This window comes from Lynx canadensis, chromosome B2, assembly GCF_007474595.2.
Source record: "Lynx canadensis isolate LIC74 chromosome B2, mLynCan4.pri.v2, whole genome shotgun sequence".
NCBI classification, from domain to species: Eukaryota; Metazoa; Chordata; class Mammalia; order Carnivora; family Felidae; genus Lynx; species Lynx canadensis.
The window spans coordinates 22,474,171-22,479,209 of record NC_044307.1 but is presented as its reverse complement, the minus strand read 5'-3'; the positions used below and the strand labels follow the sequence as shown (position 1 = coordinate 22,479,209).

The window sequence follows — 5,039 nt, the reverse complement described above, 5'->3', positions numbered from 1 at the left end:
TCTTATTTATTTATTTTACTGCCCTGGCAGCAAAATGAGTTATTGAACCATTCAGTCTATCGATTGGGGTAGCTTTTCCCCTTGAGTCCCTCAGATGCCTGAAGCCCTTGGGACCTGGTGGCAGCCCAGGAGACTTTTGTTGATGGTGAGTCCTCACAGGGGAAGCCAGGCAAACATTCACCTTCAATTTCATGGAGACAGGGGTCTGGGATGCAATGAGGCATGGCACCACCATATCAAGGTTCTTACTATCTTTGAACATATGGACAAACACACATGCACACAAAACTTTGCATGTAATTTAATGGAGGGACTAGACTCCCAGGCTAAATATTTTTATCTAAATTTATTCTTCTGGGGATGAGTTTTCTTAGTTTTGAAAAAAGTAAATAAGCTTTTGATATGTCCAAGATCCAACAATCCTAGAGACTATCTGACCCCAAGGGAAATTGTATTTCATTGTGCATCCTGGGAGATCTCTCAGTCCATTTATATTTGTTCTAAATATAGCGAACATGATGGAAATCATGCTTCTGTTTTTGTACAACCTGAGGACAAAGAATGGTTTTATACATTTTTAAGTGTAAAGTGTAAAAAAAGACTACATTTACATTTTGGGGGTGGGAACAGTTGTTCAAGGAGTTGAGGGTATTGATTGCTTCTTGGTCTGAAAAGCCTAAAATATTTACTACCTAGACCTTTATAGAAAAAGTTTGCCAGTTCCCAGCACCACTTGACTTTTTCCCCTGTGATAGCTCTTTCCTCACTGGCTGAGGACCCAATGTGGATGCTGTGCCAACTTCCAAGTATGTCAGTCCCAATTAGACATTCAGAGACCAGGGAAATGACCATTGGGACAGAGTTTATGGACCCAGTGGGCCCATTGTGAGCTGGGCCTAGGCCAGGGCTCCATTTGTTACCCAGACCCCTTACGTTCCTCAGTTAAGGTAGGCAGGCATGACATTGCTTTATGGCTTTATGATGTCAACAATGTCCTCAGAATATTTGGATATTTGCTTTCTCCAGTGTACAGTAATCCAAGTAAATGACTTTATGTTCCATTAGGGAAGACATGAGAAATCATTACCATGTATACTTTCCATGATTGCAAGGCCTACCTGCCTGTCTTCTCCCTCCGTCCCTCCCTTCCTCCTTCCCTTCCCTTCCTTTTTTCTGAGGATGGAGACTCTCCTTCAGTCTGTAGGTTCTGGATCGGGTTTGGGAACTGAGCAAAACTGGGGCACTGCCCAGCTCATCCATTCTTGATTTCTTGGATTGCACAGATAGAATACCATCCTTACTGGCTGCCCATCTATTTTACCCCTAGGGGCCCTGAGGTTTTTAAATTTTTAAATTTTTTAAAATAAAGTTTATTTATTTTTGAGAGAGGGAGAGAGAGAGAGAGAGAGCGAGCAAGCGAACATGCAAGTAGGGGAGGGGCAGAGAGAGAGGGAGACAGAGAATCTCAAGCAGGCTCTGCACCACCAGCACAGAGCCTGATGTGGGGCTTGAACTCATGATCTGAGAGATCATGACCTGAGCCAAAATCAGGAATTGGACGCTTAACCAACTAAGCCACCCAGGCACCCCTAAGGGCCCTGAGTTCTAGTGACTGTTTCCTCCCTGGGGGTCAAGCTCTGTGGCTGCCCCTCTGACCTGGACACTATGATAATTGCCTTCACCTGACTCCTGGTGGTGACATGCTATGATGTGGTCTTTCTTGTTCCAGAGTCTTTTCACCCCACTATCCTGTTGTTGGCAAGCTCAATTCTGTGGCAGCATCTCCTACAGAGCCATCACTGAGTCCCTGAGGGAAGCTGGAGCCTGTCTCACATGTGTCTTCCTTAGTGCCCTGGGAACGAGGGCATCCCCTGGACATCCCCTGGACCCTCCTTCGGAGCATATTCCTCTGCTGTGTTTTCCAACCTGATACAGTATATCCACTTGAGTGTGCACATTTCTCTGAACAGTCTCCACCATATGCCACCAAAATGCTGGCAATTCTACCTTACTTCGTGCAGCGGTTACTTTTCCATTACAAGCATGTCCTCACTGTCTCCTGGGGCTGTCCCCTGGGTGCTCCATCTGGAATCCTGGGGGAGTGCTTCCAAACCTATAGCATTTCCACTATCATACCTTGTGTTCTGCTCCCCTTGCTCCAACACACAGTCTGGCCCCCACACACGTGCCTAGGCTGCTGCTTCAGCTGGCTGGGTCCTGCTGCTCCTGTGAGGTATTGTTCCTTTCCTCCTTCCCAGACCCAGAATGACCCTAGCTGGGCTGTGTTGTGCCTTAGCCCTATTAGCTCTAGTGTAGGCTTATGCCAGAAGTGGAGGTGGGTGGGATCCCAAGAGGAGCATGTATTTTATGGAGGAGAGGCCTGTGCACCTACCTATAGCCAGGCTTCAAACATGGGGCTGGGTTAAGGGAGCTCTCTGCAAGCTCCAGGGCACCAGCAGATTTGGGCCTTTCAACCCCCGTGTCCTCACCTTGGGTATTGGGATCCCATTTTTTTTTTTCCAGGGCCTGGCCTTGGAGCAACAGGTGTGACGTGTTTGAAAGAGTGGTCTCTCTCAAACTCTGCTGCCCTGTGGATTCAGTTCCTTGCCTTGTCTTCAGTCTCCCAGCGCAGAGACAAGCGCATCCCTCTATGCTTCCAAGAAGGCCCTCTGGCTTTCCAGCCTAGATTTCATTGCTGATTAGTTGCTCCCAGCTTTTCTTTCTCTTTTTCCAGAAGTCTAGCAAATTCAGCAGTAGCTACACAATTCTGTTGTTCTTATAGCAATGATTTCCCTCATATTTCTCAAATGCCTGATGCCTCCCCTACCACAGATATGCTGTCCCATTTCACCCCTGGTGAAAGTTCTAGAAATTGTCCTTCTGTTTTATGCCGTGGGCTCTGGACTCCACCTCCACCAGTGATAGAGAGTTTTCATCCTCAGCTGGGTGGCAGATGATCTTGTTCCAATATCTCATTATAGTGTCTGCTTTCTTGAACCACTCCTGATACCTACCAACTGTCACAGGCTGGGTTCACTGGGAAGCTGACTCTGAGATAAAGCTTATTGTGCAGGATGTTTATTAGGGAGAAACTACATTCATGGAAGGGAGAGGACGGAAGCAGGACTGGGCAGAGGGAGGTGTCAAGCTGTGATACAATGCTAAGATCTTTGGTGACTCCTTGGGGACTATGAAGCAGAATGACCCTTTAGAGTTGCCCCAAATAGAGTCCTTTGTGACCCTCCATCATTGGGTGTGAGCTGCCACGAAAGAGTGGCTCACCTTGGGAAAGTGGTTTTTTCCAGCATTAGCACTTTGACCTTTGCACACTGTCTTGTGTTAACACTTCTGGTAGCTGGGGGAAGAAATGTTGTTTCTGAAGGGGATCTGAGCAGGACATCACAGTGTCCACTCCATGTATGTCAGAATATCTGTCCCCCTATCCCAGTTTCTCTGCTGAACAACTGTGGCCTTGGATAGATCTCTTAATCTCCATAACCTTCAAGTTTCCTTTAAGTTGGTGAAAACCAACATATGCCCATTTTAGAAAAGCAAGCAAAATACACTCAAGTAAAAAAGCAGTCACTTGTAGGTCCACCACTCAGAAATAGACATTTCCACCCTGCAATGTGTTTCCCGCCTTTTTGCTCCATATTTTTAACAGAGTTGTAACTGCACAATGTTCAATTTTGTATTCTTGTTTTCATTTAACATTATATATGAGTGTTATCACAAACTCTTTGTAAACATTAATTGCTAAACTATTGTTTCCAGTTGTAAGCATAATAACTATTCATAATAACAATTTTTAGAAAAAGCACCCACGTCTCCCTTTAGAAATAACAGTAATTAGAAAGAAATAAGAGTGCAGCATGAACATGGGGAAGCAAAGGAAGGTAAGAAAGTACATGACCGTGAAGTAAATGCTTAGTCTCAGATATCAGAGGCTTCAACAGAAAGATAGATTAAAACCTAAAGAGAAAGAAAAGAAAGGTTCCAGTGCACTCAAGGAAAGAGAAGTTGCCCAACACCACCCTGCGTATTCTTTTAATATGACATAGCTGGGCCCATCTTATGACATTCTGGTTGATACCAACTTTATCAATTTGTCTATTAAAGGAAAACTTGACTTAGTACAGTCAAAGATGGACTGCCTGTATGCCAAATGTATAACTGACTGTTTAATGGCTGAAGTTGAGAATTTGGGTCAAGAGTATCCAGTGGCTCTAAGGATTCCCGAGAATCCTAGGTTTGAATGATTACCATGCACAAAGGAACCCATGAGGATAACTACTTAATATAGAGAGTAACTCAGCACAACCGTTACATTGTGGCCACAGTTGATTGGTGGGGGGAGCTTAAAGGAAGGATATGGAAGATCCCTGGAGTTCCCATTATGTACATTTCTTTTTTATTTTTTTAAAGTTTTTAAAATTTATTTTGAGATAGTGTGTGCACGAGTGGGGAGGGGCAGAGAGAGAGCAGAGAGAGAGTCCCAAGCAGGCTCTGCACTGCCAGCATGGAGCCCCATGGGGGGATCAAACTCCTGAACTGTGAGATCATGACCTGAGCTGAAGTCAGACGCTTAACCCACTGAGCCATCCAGGTGCCCCACATCACGTACATTTCTAACCATAGGTACAACACTGAGTGGATGCCAGATGATTATGGAGCCCCTCAGTTCCAATTCTTTTTTTAATTTTTTTTTAGTGTTTATTTATTTTTGAGAGAGAGAGAGTGTGTGTGAGCAGTGGAGGGGCAGAGAGAGAGGGAGACAGAGAATCTGAAGCAGGCTCCAGGCTCAGAGCTGTCGGCACAGAGCCCATTGTGGGTCTCAAACTCGTGAACCGTGAGATCACGATCTAAGCCGAAGTTGGACACTTAACCGACTGAGCCACCCAGGAGTGCCCCTCACCACCCCGCCAAGCTTGGTTCCGATTCTTGAGAGTTCCTCTGCCTTCCTTTACCAACTTTTTCCGTTCCCAGTTCATATAGCACTATGCTATAGAATGAATTATTCTATTTACCCATGTGCTCTC

General features: G+C 45.3%; 1 pseudogene; it reads left to right on the top strand.

Annotated features, from left to right (window-relative positions):
* The first annotated feature begins 3,878 nt into the window (after positions 1-3,878).
* On the top strand, positions 3,879-4,699 carry LOC115514873 (annotated as a pseudogene).
* Positions 4,700-5,039: the final 340 nt, after the last annotated feature.